The 13,676-nt window shown below is 38.3% G+C and overlaps 1 pseudogene; it reads right to left on the bottom strand.

The window, feature by feature from the left end:
• Positions 1-11,367: 11,367 nt before the first annotated feature.
• LOC128718237 (uncharacterized) lies at positions 11,368-13,030 on the bottom strand (annotated as a pseudogene).
• Between the last annotated feature and the right edge of the window lie 646 nt (positions 13,031-13,676).

Below are 13,676 nucleotides of genomic sequence, written 5' to 3' on the forward strand. Positions count from 1 at the left end.
GCTTTATATCAAATTTTATTACAACGGATGTAATAAAACTTCATTAAATAGGTACAGCTTAAAAATTTATTTTTGGAGAAAAATATATCATATTCCGTGTAAACTAGATTATAGGAACATAACTATTATATTTAATGCTTCTTATATTATTTGAATTGTTTACTTCTAGGATTGCTTAAAATTAATTGCTAAGGTATTAATTTAAATTGAAAAATGTGAAAAATAAGGAAAAAAATTGGCTAATTATTAATGTATACTCTTAAAGACTCTTGAGTCTGAAAGGATAATAAATAGAAAATAGAAATGAATTAAATAAACTATATCACATGGCTTCAGTTCTGGCGTTTAAAATTATTGTTGAGTTCCCTAAGTTCATGAAGTATGAGTAATTGGTTTTTGGCTATTTTTTCTGCGTTTTTGGAGATCGTTGTCATTATTTCTGACGTCTGTGTTTGTGCTAGTTGCCTGATGTCTATTGTTTTTCTGCGTTTTTGTGGTTGTTGATCTTCTTCGTCACTGTCTTCAATTAAAAAAATGCTGGTCGAATTGTTGATGCTGGTACTGCTGTTCGAGCTGGTTGCGACGGAGTTGGAAAGTTGGTTGGGAATGATGTTGGAGTTGGCGTCAGCTGTAAATTCCTCAATATTGTCTACGCCGTATATGTTTCCTGCATGGCCCTCGTCATCGTCTTTGAAGCAGAGTAGCAAAGCAATTCTCTCCTCCAATGCTGTGAACGGTACTGCAGTCGATGGGCCTGCTGCCGTTGCAGAGAAATTTCTTGTGTTTTTGGCCCATTTATTTTTGGTGCGGTATTTCAAGTTCTTCCATACCTGCGGATTTAAATTATAGACGTTACAATAGTTTCAACGTACTGGACATAAAATATTGTTTTGCTTACCGTTATCCATAACTCAGCACTTTTTAATGGAGGCCCATACTGGTTTAATTCAACAGCAAGCTGTTGCCAGAATGCTTTTTGGTTACCATTTACAAAGCCCTTGGCAATATCTGGCCGCTCTTCCATTATATCAACCAGTTTACTGAACTGCGCTTTATTCGTTACTGGTCTAGGATTCCTAGAGCAAAGAATGTATCAATTATCGAAAATTTAAAATCTATGCTTAACACGTTAGTTGCCGGGTATTTTTTTGAAAGCCAGTCATTTGATTTACATATAATTTATATACTTTTGGCTGTCAAACATAATAGCCATGGCTACCAACGTGTTAAACAATACATTAACAACCCAAATGCTTTTACTTACATGTTGTCACTAGGATCACAAAAAGGATGTTGCTTTGATCACAGTATTTAAGCGAATGAGAACGAAAGAGCGAATGAGATATAATCCTTTGATTTTTTTAACATGTGACGGGTTAGTTGTCAGTATCGGATTGAATTCTTGTGTTCTTCGCTCGATTCATCAATTGATAATTTTTTAAGTTGAATGTTTTTTTTTAATGTTGAAATAAAGGAATTTCATCCTTTATAAATTACATAAAATTGTTTTTGACTCACGATACTTGAGGGAATTTTCTAACTTGTATTTACGTATTCCCATAAGTATGAGTATAAAAAAATGATTTGAACATTCTTGAATCAATCTTTTGAAAGATATGTAAATACCGAGTAGGGTTAATATGCTCATAAAGGTTTTTGAACTGGCTTTTCTTGTTGAGACGGCTCAATTGACCGAGATATAAATAAGGTTAAATATTATAAGTATCTATGTATATAAAAAATGTAGATAAAATTTTAAACTGGAATTTAAAAATAAAATTTATTTTCCTGAAATTCTCGGTACAGAATACCTAATGTCATTCTTTATGTCAAAAATCTATGTCCATATCTGATTGATGCAACCCGTTACCGATTCACCGCTCGAAATCTGCTCGATTATTTGACACATACCGGCTTAAGCTTAAGCTTTGTAACTTTTAATTTGATCTACTCCATTATTTCTTTTGTCATCTTCTTGTCGAATTCTATCTATTCCGAATACTTTTAATTTTTGAAGAGACCTCGAGCGATCATCACTTGAATGTAATTGTGTTGCCCCATAATCGCGTCGTTTGAGGATTCATACTCTAGTACATTTTGAATCTTCATTTCGCCGAAACTTAAAATGCACTCTGCTCACGATCGTCCAATGTCGCAATGTAATGGCCTATGGAACATAGCACATCGTTCAAAATTCCTTCCTCAACATTCATTTTTCTGCAATATTTTTGTAGTGTAAGAATTGATGGTAAAGGGTAGTGCATATCACGTACTATATAGTTATTCGTCTTTTTTCCAAAATTTCTTAAAGATAGGGCACATCTTATTTCTTAGATTGTCCATCGAACTCGTTGATTTTCTCGTACAATTAAGTCGGTGGGTTGGTTTATGGTTGGATGACAATGTCGTCTGTAGCAAATTTTTCATTGTTCCTATCCAATCATTTGGACAAATGCTCGAATTTTTCATCTTTTCAATATCCTTTTCAAAAGCTCTAATTTGCTTCTTCAATAAAGTATTTTCGGAAGTAACTTATTCGATATAATTTTCATAGAATTATTAGCCTTTCGCAACAATTCGTTCTCTTTTGTTTTTTGAAAATTTGTCTGAATGTTGTTTGCTGTACTCCTTCCCGAGCGTTCCTCGTTACTAGCATGTATCTCGATGCCTAGTGGTAGAGTTTCCGCATTTTCTTTCGATTCTTGAAGCCAAAACACTAAACGGATATCTGGTCGAAAAATCTTTGGAAGCACTTAAATGATTACAAGAGCATAAAATTTTTGTTTGTTATTTATTATTATTATGTTTTATTGCCATAGCGCCCAGGCGTACATCTTTTTAGTTACGATTAATAAACTACTTAAAATTCGGGAAAAGTTTTTTCAGTGTTTGGCGTCCGCCGGATGCTGTATGAAGCATCTTAAAGTCCTCTTCATAGAAATGAAAAGAACAAACCACGTCATTTTTGGAAGGTTCGCAACTTTCTTTACATTTACAAAACTTCACCCATGCTTGACGAATGGGATTATGTTTGGCAAACGTGTAGAAAGAATTTTGTAGCCCATTTTTTTTACCGTGTACCGGCTTTGTTTGCACAACAAAACAGCGCAAACAGTAGGCATATTTTAGGAATGAAATTAGCAAATATGAAAAATGTATAAGTAAAAGCAAAATACAAATTACTACTAATTGTAAGAAGGAAACACAGGAAATATTAACAAACTAAACTACACTTAATCCAATTAAAACTATTCAGTAATGCAATTAGATTATTCCTAAGTGTAATGGAAAAAAAACTTGAAAAAACACAAATTATGATGTAAACTTTAAACACACAGCGAAGTGCAATGAAAATCCAAAAAATGTCGAACAATTAAAATAGAAAAGAATTAATTGTTTTTGTTTACGAAAGAATGTAGGCAGTCAGGACAGCAAGAGTAAACGAGTAAAGAGGGAGAGGCTACATTAGAGAGATCTCTCTTAGGCAGAGATTAGATTAACGATAAAAAGGGACCTTTTCGATTTCAACCTTCACCGAGCGCGGACGCAAAAATATATGTGAACTAGTGAACGAGGATATAGTGAGTTTGTCTTTGCTCTTAACAGTTTTAAAACCGGACGCAAAGCAGTACACAAAGTTTTTCTCTTCCTACCAATACAATAACATTACCGAAAATAAGTCTACCAACGTTTGACGGGAAGATCACCTCATGGCTCAGCTTTAAGGATCGTTTTACTGCAATGGTAGTTTCATCCGGATGTCATTCCGGATGTCATGAAGCTGGAATATCTCCTAGCATCGTTGAAGGGCGACGTTGCGAAACGTTTCGAATATGTCGACATTGCTGCCGAAAATTGCTCCACCACCTGGAAGGCGTTATTAGAGAAATATGAGAATATTCGAGCCCTAAAGCGTGAGTACTTTAAATCTATTTACTCCGTAGCACCAATGAAGGACAATTCCTTAGAGGAATTACGTCGCGTGTCTGATGATTTCATTAGACTCACCGATGGAGCTAGCAAACTGAGAGAGCCCATCGAGCATTGGGACACACCGCTTGCGAATCTGCTGCTCTATAAGATGGATGCTAAAACCGTCATGGCATGGGAACTATTTTATGCAAGTGATAACACCGATAGCTTTTCCAAGCACATTGAGTTTTTGCAACTTAGAATCAAAATTCTAGCTGCACCGTCCCAAGTTGCATTATCTTCTCCTGAAGCAAATACCACGAAGGTGGCCGGCGCAAAGCAAACAAGAAGTCTGGCTAGTACTAATGTAGCTTCTATGTCCAATCGCTGCCACGCTTGTGAAGAATCACACCTACTCTACCAATGTCATGTTTTCAAATCTAAACATGTTAGTGAGCGACGTAAGCTCATCAACACTAATAAGCTGTGATTCAATTGGACACTCTGCAAAGGAATGTAAATCAAAACACAAATCTTATAAGTGTCAACGGAACCACCACACATTGCTCCATATGGAAGAAGTAGTTGCGAATTCTGTGGAACAACCAACGAAAGATCAAGTTGATGCAACATCACACATCTGTACCAATAGTTTGACTGTCCTACTACAGACGGCAGCAGTTAAGGTTATTGATGATTCAGGCAAAGTCTACCAAGTGCGCGCTTAACTAGATTCTGGGTCAATGTGTAATTTTATGTCACCTGCTTTAGCAAAACGAATGTCCAATACTATGAGGAACACCGACGTATGCATTGCTGGAAAAGGTCAATGTTGGAACCTAACAAATAGCGAGGGTAAACGTCAGCAACAAAACCCCACAAGGGTAAGTTGAGTGCACTGTTGACAGGTTCTTCTCTCCTGCAAATGTAATAAAAGGAGCGGACGGAGAGGAAGCGGCCTATTTTTGCGATAGTACGCTTATATGCGAACTATGGGGTAGATCATCCCAAAAGTTAGAAAGCTTAAGCTTTAAGTCTGTATCTGTCAAATAATCCAGGTACCGGGCTGTATCATTCTGTACAGATTCGTAAAGGACATAGCATTTTGACATAAAGAATGACACAAGGGATCATTTTTGTGAAACTAAAATTTGAGAAAAATCGATTTAAGTTTAGTAATTTAATTTTAATTTCAATCTATTTGAAATAATATACAAGTCTGATTATCAAAATAATCCTTTTTCAGTTCTTTTCGTTAAAAAAAATTGTTTACCTTTTTCGCACACGGGAAATTTGGCCTAACCTGGCTCAGACCAGCTAGCAAAATTCTTTGTTTTGACATTTGTCGAGTTTACGTTTTGGGTACTTTGGTACTTTCATTGAGAAACCAATCTAATCCTTCTTTCCTAGGCTTTACTTGGCTTGCCATTTGTATGGCGAGCTGTAAGCGGATAAGCCTGGAAACGTCAAAACGCATACAAAAAAACTGGCTTAGACCGTGATCTACCCCGTGATGTTAGAATTTGGAGAAATTGTTGGATTAAAACAACTTATTAAATAAAGATCAGAAAACAGAAAAGACGGTCTTTAAGGAATAAGTGCGGCGGTGCCGCAACAAATTTCTAACATAAGCTTTATGGCGCGTATTCGTATGAGCATTGCGTGTAAAGTGTTAGCATGAACAATCCTGTGTATTCATAGTCGGGGACTATAAAGATTCTAGGAAAGTGTTGATGTGCATAATTGACGCGAGTAATTAGGAACAATTCGTTGAATGTAGTCGGGGATTACAAAGATTCGCGAAAAGTGTTTCATAAGTTTGAGTAACAATACTGCGAGTGCAAGCCAGCACGGTGAAGACGTCGCGAAAGGTGTTGATCTTAAACTAAACTTCTGTGTGTGCGTTTTGCTGTGTATGTGGAACGCAGATAAAGTCGCAAAATCGGAAAGTGTTCTTAATGCATGCATGAAGAAAGTTGTGTTTTACGGAAATATTGTTTAAAGTAGCTAGGCACAATCCTCGGAAATAACCTTGAACAGACGTGTGCACAAGAAATTCGGTGAATTTAGCACGATTAGTAAATCAGTGTGTGTGCGCGTGTGTGTGGTAAGTTCCAGAAACTGTCCGCGTACGTAGTCCGTTCTAGAGATGAGAATAATCACTCTTTTCAATGATTTGAATCGGAGTCAAAGAGTGGGTTTAAAGATTTGAAACCTTTACTCACTCTTTTGAGATTCATTAAAAAATATTACACTGCATTTATGTTATTACCACTCTTTTGCGTTTATACTCACTCTTACTCTCTGTGCCGACTAGAAACTCACTCAGGAGTGAGTAAAACTGTTTTATCACTCTTTGGATTATAATCACTCTGTACGAGTGAGTAAAAGAGTATTATCACTCTTTGGATTATAATCACTCTGTAAGAGTGAGTAAAAGAGTATCATCACTCTTTCGGGATTGTAAGCACCGAGGATGAATGAGAAAACGTGTTTTATCACTCTCTTTGGATTTTATTCATCGCCCGCCAGGGGATCTCCTGTCGTTTCCTGGACGTTTTTTCACTCATCCTCGGTGCTTACAATCCCGAAAGAGTGATGATACTCTTTTACTCACTCTTACAGAGTGATTATAATCCAAAGAGTGATAAAACAGTTTTACTCACTCCTGAGTGAGTTTCTAGTCGGCACAGAGAGTAAGAGTGAGTATAAACGCAAAAGAGTGGTTAAAGGAGTCATAAAAACTCTTCGTGCTGATTTATATTCATTCACTCTCTCGAAGGTTTCAAATCACTCACTCACTCTTACTCAGCGTGCACATCTCTAGTCCGTTCGTAGAAATGCATAAACGTGTAGGTGCAAGCCTTTAGCGCACGGGAGCACAAGCAATTCGATGAATTGTCGCTCCGATTAGCTAGTCGGAGAGTGAGCGTGTGTGTGTGTGGAAGCGAAGTTGATTTGCTGTCCTTTATTGCAGTATACAAGAGTACGTTGTTTCCGGGAACTGTTCGTGTCGATGGTCTGATCGCGGACATGCGTTAACGTGAGTGTGTGTGTACATGCAAGGCGTCTAACAGAGATTGAATACTATATAAACTTTCCAGGAATAATTTTTCGCCGATAACTTCGATCCGGTACAACGAGTTCAAGCGTGTTTGTGTGTTTCGCGAAGACTTGTACAATTAGGCGGTTGTGTTGTGTTCCTGAAATTAGCCTGCGTTCTTAATTGTGTAAGAGCGTCAGCAAACGTGCACATTGGATATCAGTTCAGTGAAATTCGATCATCACATCACATCGACAGCAACAATAGTGACTTAGGACAAAGAAGGCTTTGTGTGACAAAGACTTTGGTGAAACGTCAACACCCAACAAATCCTGGTCGAAGATCGCAGATGTAGCGCACGAGCTTCTGGTGGAACGGCAGCGATAAGTCTTTGGTTCGTAGTATCGTAATATTGTTCGACTATTAAACAATATCAATTTTTAGCATGCCGAAAACACGAAGCGATAAAGGAAGGGATGAGGCTGAAGCTGGACCTAGCATGGTTGGGGTACCTCCATCATCTGAGAGCAGTGAGGTGGAGGACGTAATTTTGGATCAGACCGTTGTAGAAAACGTGGTTTTTGAATCGATTGACGAAACTTCACAACTCATCGCGGAGGAAATTGCTAGGAGATGGCTCTTCGTAAGCAACTTTACGAGCTGAAAATGAAACATCAGAAAGAAATCGAACAAATGGAAAAAAGGTATCAGCTGCTTAATATTAGCCCTCCTACTGCGGAAGTCAAGCCACCTGCGTTGAAGCTTTCGAGCATTACCCCCGAACAACGTTTAGCCAGAAAATCTGTGAGTACCAGCTTGCCGAAGTTTAGCGGTAAGGCTGAAGAATGGCCGCTATTCATTAGTAGCTATAAATATACTACAGAAGCATGTGGATTTTCTAATCTGGAAAATCTAAAACGTTAACAAGATTGCTTAACCGGAAATGCTTTAGAAGAAGTTAGAGGATCGCTTTTAGCACCAGAAACGGTTCCAAATGTCATAGATGATTTGAAGCTTCTCTTCGGAACACCACAAAAGCTATTGAAAGGGCTGCTTAAGAAAGCACGTGAGGCGAAGCCACCCACTGAAGAACAGGCCAATACTTTAATAGTATTTGGATTGAAAGTAAAGCAGCTCAACGAACATCTAGTAGCTTGCGATATGACAGAACATCTAAGCAATCCATTACTGGTTGACGAATTAGTAGGAAAACTCCCCACGAGTTACAAGGGAGTGGGTTCGATTCAAGAACGGAAAAGGTGAGAGTGCTTTATGTTTGTTTATCAAATTCATCCAGTCTGTGGTGAGTGAGCTAGCAGAGGTGGCTGAATAGGTAAAAGATTTTTATAGTTCCCCCCCATAGGGTTCGGAACTACCCTGAAACGTTTCACGCACATCAAAGGGTGGTTCGGTCATGCGATGTGACAAATTAAATGTCAACATGGTTTGTTTACATTTACGTTTTAATAAATATCGGCGGTTTAAAGCGGAAATTTAAAAGCAACAGAGTGTATTACTTATGAAAATTTTTTGCGTGCCACAAATTACGAGAGGTATTTTATTTTCAAATTGCATGCTCAATTAACGCGGCTTGTGGTGAAAATAAGTGACTCGTTTTTAAGATTGTCGCAGTTCTAACAAAGCAGTAGGACGACCATAATCAACTGTAGTCGGCTAACACTTTTGTAAGTTCAGTACCTGGCCATTCGATTTGAGATGCCAAAACAGAATTATAATATGCTCCTTTTCAGTGGAGGAAGCAAACATCATCAACAAACACCACCAGAACATTGAGATTTGCTAATATACCGTCCATGAAGCGCTCAAATGGCTGGGTTGCGTCGCACAATCCAAATTGTATCATCGTGAATTCGAAAATCCTGAACGGAGTAATACCGGCAACCTTGAAATGGACACTTTCTTCGACCGGAACGAAGTGGTATGTAAATCATAGGTATTTGCAACGGGTCTCGAGTTATTTTTAAGCGTTTTCCAGCGATTGATGGACCAGTGGTTTCAATGTGATGCAGCCTGATGATGTGGCCTAGCATTGGAAATTATTTACTTATCGTAATTCGATTACACACTTCCAGGTTAACGGATGATTCAGGCTAGGTTCAAATCTTGCCTGTTTCATATTCCGCATGCACAGGGGACATATACACACAGTAACACTTATTTATACTCTATATGAAGACAGGTCTTTTCGCTTTAGATCGGTCCTCCGATGGCCGACAGACATCTTATAGCTTGCGTCGGTGTTCCGCCATTTCGCATTGCTCCAAAAAACAGTTGCTGTTTGCTCCAAAAAGAAAACAAACTCGCAAAAAACAAATAATACTCCTTTGCTGTAGGAAACTGATGAAAAACTGTACGCTTGGTTGGAAAATCTTAGAAGGTGTTTTAAAAATTAAAAGTCATAAATGCACGCAAATGGAAGAAAAAGTGATCGCAGTAGTGGTACAATGATTTACGAAATTGAAGGATGTTTATTATTAGCGTAGTACTTGTTTTATTTTTTTTCTCTAAGTGTTCCAAAGCTACAATCTTACAGCTTTATGTTAGCACTAATCTCTTTCGAAAATTACAGGTAACCACAAATATTACATGGCGTAACATCACATTTTTCCTGAAGTGTACCGAGTATCCTTTTTCATTTCATTTCATTCATTCATTTTTTTTCGATCTAGCCATTTGATGAGCATAAGGATGTCCTGGGAAGTATCAAAATTGGTCTTGTCCTTAGGAGTGTAAATCAAAGTCAAAGGAAAAAAGGTAAGGAAACACGATTACTCGTTCGGAATGTTGAATAATACTAATTCTTTATTCATGGTTATACGTAGCCACGCGGGTGCGATGCAGGTTTAGCTGCGTCGATACTACTGATACGCTGATGGAGAAGAGCGGTCTCGAGCTTAATCCGATACGATGTACTGGTGCTGCGGATCTTCAACTTGATCTCGATTTCATCTCCATTATCACTTCGTTTATAAATGTCGAAGTATAGCTTTAAAACGGTAGGAAGCTGCTGCTATGTATTTATAGCGTATAATGTGTTTAAACTATCAGCTACTGTTTGTCTGTAATGTATTGTATGGACTGTCTTTCCTTGAGATGAAGTTAATAATTAAGCTAAATCTTTAATTGCATTATCAAAAGACAATTTGTAACATGATAATTTGATTTGACCGTTTTTTACCATTTAAATATTAATTTAACAATATTTGAATATATATTTAGCTTGTAGCTATCACTCTCGTGGCTTTGGTACAATGAAATTATTTTTGATAGAATCCATAATTCGAATTTGCATTTTACATCCGAAATATTCTAAACTCACGCAATCTTCCATACCATCCTTGATGTAAATTTTTAATCAAAGAGCATATGCAGAATACTACGCAGAGTATAATTTTGCAAATAACATTCATGATGACATGCATTGTAGCCCTGGGTATTCCATCCTTTAGTAACGTCTGGTATGGGGAACATTGTTAGATTTTAAGGATTGAATGTCTTAATTTCAAACTCTACCGCTACATATGGTCAGTCATCGAAAAATATCGCTGATATCTCTGGATGATCTGGATGATATCTCTGGATTGTGCAAACATTGTTATATAAGCGTTTTTTTCTTCCTATATCATCTTGGTTGATAGTGTCACTTATCCGCCCAGTTACCTTGCTCTCTATCGATTGATAGTCCATCGGAAATGCTGCGTCCGCGTGCGTGCTTACATACGTCTACTTTATGGGGATAGCAAACTAGTTCATATGATATGATATGATAGGATTGCAAAATTCTCATACTAGGACTGGTAGTTTCAAACGACCAGTATTGTATTAGGGTGTGCCAACAGGGCAAGCTAGGATCGGTTGTAATATGTTCAATTAGACTATGAAACTATGACAAAATATGAGAAGAAAATAAATTTAAAAAAACATAAATTATTTCCCTTAATTTTCTGAACTAATGTCGCATCCCCAACCATAGGCCCGGCAGAGTTATTGATCTGTATTGATTGTTGATGTTGATTGTTCTTTACTGCATATAATATATTCCGCAAGATGGAGTACTTAGATGTAATGTTCTGTTTTCTATATTTTATTACGCTTTTTTACGAAAAGCTACGAACAGCTGAAAGGCATTCCCATTGACAAGTGGTATTATCTTAAGCTTCATTCTTCCTATTGATAAACGCTATGTACCGTAAAAAAACCCGTTTTGGCTAGACACAGCCCGCGTACTGCGGACGTCCACAATTTAAATGCCTGGAAGTTCAGTTTATGTTTTGCCAACGCATGGAAATTCGTACCTCGTCAACCGATGAATGCTCTCGCGGAGAGCACACGTGAGTGCTTGGTTGCATAACGTATCCAACAACAAGGTGTGGTACCGCTCCTTAATAGGATCAATACGCATCCGATTCGATGTTCGATTCGAACCAGATACCGCCTTTTGGAATTGTACGCTTCCGGAATTGCTGTGCTGCTAACTTCTTGTTATCTGTAAGTATTTTTTAATTTGCAAATAAAAAAAGACTTAAGGGAAATATACACGGTACGATGAATTTAATGATAACTGTGAAAATATATACAATTTGCGTTATTGGTCTACATTATAAGTACCTGCATAGCTATATGGCCTGAATGAAAAGAATCTTCACAAGTAGGTAGGATTAAAATTTAAAAGTGTTGATAAACAAACAGATAAGACCATGGTACTTGTTTGAATATGTGTTGCAACCTGTGGAACTATTGAACTGTGCTTGAAGCCTGTAAAGAGCAGATAAATAGAAAAAGTACAAAAATAAAATCGTTTTTCCCCGATCCTGTTAGTATATGATGGCCGGTAGCACACATCATATTCCAGCCAGCACCACGAGGAGGTAGGATACGGAGTTCCAAGATAGCGGATGTATTACATGTAAACGCTAAGGCATGTAGAATACATTCGCTCTTGGCATTAGCTAGCCACCTTGAAGATAGTTGATGTATTAAAAATGTTTACGGAAGAGTAAATGAACAATTGATGGAAAACTTACCCATGTTCCTGTGTGACCGACGGTTGGATGGATGAGCACATTATCTGAAGAGAAATAGAAACATACAAATTACAAACATCTCTCTAGCATTCGGTAATCAGATAATCGGCATTAACAGAAAACTTACCCAAAGTCCTGGACAGCTTTGATTGCGCGCAACACACTCAGGAAGCCGTTCTGGTTCCGCCGCTTCATTTGGTACTCCCGTAGGTACGCGATAAGGGCTCCTCGGTTGGTGCCCTTAGATCTTAAAAAGGGCTTTACCCAACGCCACAGGTTTTCGATATTTTGTGTGTGCACAAAGCCATCGTCCGGATCCACGAAATTTTTGGAGTGATTGACAGTTACGTGAACATATCCATACTGTTCGATGCCGTTGTAGGCCCTCCAACCATCAGTCACTAACGTTGTTCCCGGAGCCACATGCTGCACAATGATGTCATGCAATGTGCCAGCATCCCGTTGCTGCACCAGCTCCAGAAACACTTCCCGTGTCTCGCGGCAGATACCGCCGACCAACCAGACTTGGTTGCCTTCCGCGAAGCATCCGCGGTTGTACTTCCGCTTGGTGACGACAGATTCGTCAATCTCGACGGTCATTCCATCGCCACCAATTGGAGCCTGGTTAGTCTCGATGTATTCCGCGGATACTGCTCGAAGTATAGCGTACCATTTGGATATGGCACTTTTGCCGGCACTGCACTCCAATGCTGCGTCCGTCCGCTTCGCATCCCGCGACCACTCGAAGGTTATTTCTATCAGCTTCGATAGGGATAGGCGCGAATTCTTGAATATACTGTCCGTAAGGAACGGTACACTCCCAACCGGTGCAGCTGGTCGTCGACTTGCAAATCCATTTATAAGAATTAGCTTTTTTGGTCGCTTTCATCTTCATGCGCCGGTTACACTTGTTGCACATTTGCTCCGACGGCATTATACCGGCTTCCTGCAACAATAGCACCAAACGCTGCTCATCCTCGGTGATTTTCTTCAATTCACTCAAACTTCGCACTGCACCCAAAATTTCCATCGTTCTAGCTTCAAACTCGCTTGTTGGAAAATCTCGGTCTCGATCCGATATTGGTGTATGTAACTACTAGTTTGCGCACCAAATGGGTACAGTGGGTACATTGGGTTTCATTGATAGTAGGTGTGCCCATTGTCTTCATTGTATTCCTACGGACCAATGTCATGTCTTCTTGCTTTGCATCGGTTAACGAGGTACGAATTTCCATGCGTTGGCAAGATGGCAAAACATAAACTGAACATCCAGGTATTTAAATTGTATATTTAAGGTATTTAATTGTATATTGGTATATTAATTGCCAAAACGGGTTTTTTTACGGTACATAGCGTTTATCAATAGGAAGAATGAAGCTTAAGATAATACCACTTGTCAATGGGAATGCCTTTCATCTGTTCGTAGCTTTTCGTAAAAAAGCGTAATAAAATATAGAAAACAGAACATTACATCTAAGTACTCCATCTTGCGGAATATATTATATGCAGTAAAGAACAATCAACATCAACAATCAATACAGATCAATAACTCTGCCGGGCCTATGGTTGGGGATGCGACATTAGTTCAGAAAATTAAGGGAAATAATTTATGTTTTTTTAAATTTATTTTCTTCTCATATTTTGTCATAGTTTCATAGTCTAATTGAACATATTAC

Source organism: Anopheles marshallii, chromosome 2 (genome assembly GCF_943734725.1).
Source record: "Anopheles marshallii chromosome 2, idAnoMarsDA_429_01, whole genome shotgun sequence".
Lineage (NCBI taxonomy): Eukaryota > Metazoa > Arthropoda > Insecta > Diptera > Culicidae > Anopheles > Anopheles marshallii.